This window comes from Stegastes partitus, unplaced genomic scaffold (assembly GCF_000690725.1).
Source record: "Stegastes partitus isolate 25-593 unplaced genomic scaffold, Stegastes_partitus-1.0.2 Scaffold398, whole genome shotgun sequence".
Lineage (NCBI taxonomy): Eukaryota > Metazoa > Chordata > Actinopteri > Pomacentridae > Stegastes > Stegastes partitus.
Window position 1 is genome coordinate 404,991 of NW_007578129.1, and position 978 is coordinate 405,968.

Sequence of the window (978 nt, forward strand, 5' to 3'; positions counted from 1 at the left end):
TGGCCCACTGTGTTTTTGAGATTGACACCCCTGGTGTAGAGGGAGAAGAGAAGTGGAGACAGGACACATCCCTGGTGGGCGCCAGTGCTGACAGTCCGGGTTGAAGAGGTGATGTCTCCCATCCTCAGCTGCTGACTCCTGTCTGTCAGGAAGCTGGTGATCCACTGACAGATGGATGGAGACACATTGAGGAGGGAGAGTTTGGTGGAGAGGATTCCAGGGATGATGGTGTTGAAAGCCGAGCTGAAGTCCATAAACAGGATCCTTGCGCAACTCCCAGAGCCATCTAAATGTTGCAGGATGTAGTGCAGCCCCAGATTGACTGCATCATCCGCTGACCTGTTTGCCCAATAGGCAAACTGCAGGGGGTCCAGCAGAGGACCCACCATGGACCTCAACACCAGTCTCTCGAACGACTTCATGACCACAGATGTCAGAGCCACTGGTCTGTAGTCGTTCAGTCCTGTGATGGAGGGTTTCTTGGGAACCGGTATGATTGTGGAATGTTTGAAGGTAGAGGGGACTTCACATTGCTCTCCAGGGACCTGTTAAAGATTCTGGTGAAGACTGGAGCTAGCTGGTCAGCACAGGCTTTCAGACAGGAGGGAGACACTCCCGTCTGGGCCTGGTGCTTTTCTGATTGTCTGCCTCTGGAAGAGGCGGCTCACTTCCTCTTCACGCACTGTGAGTGTGACGAGGGGCAGTTCGGGGTGCAGACTGAGGTGTGACAGCGGTTGTTCGTGTGGTTGTGTTGTGGGTGAGAGGTGGGCTGTGAATGTGTCCCTCTCAAACTGGCAGTAGGAGTTCAGGTCGTTGGCCAGGTCTCTGTTAGGCTCGGCGGGGGGGATGGTCTCCTGTAGCTGGTGACGTGTTGAAGGCCTCTCCACACTGAAGCAGGGTCGTTAGCTGAGAACCGGTTCTTCAGCTTCTCAGAGTAGCTCCTCTTAGCCACTCTGATCTCTTTGCTCAGTGCGTTTC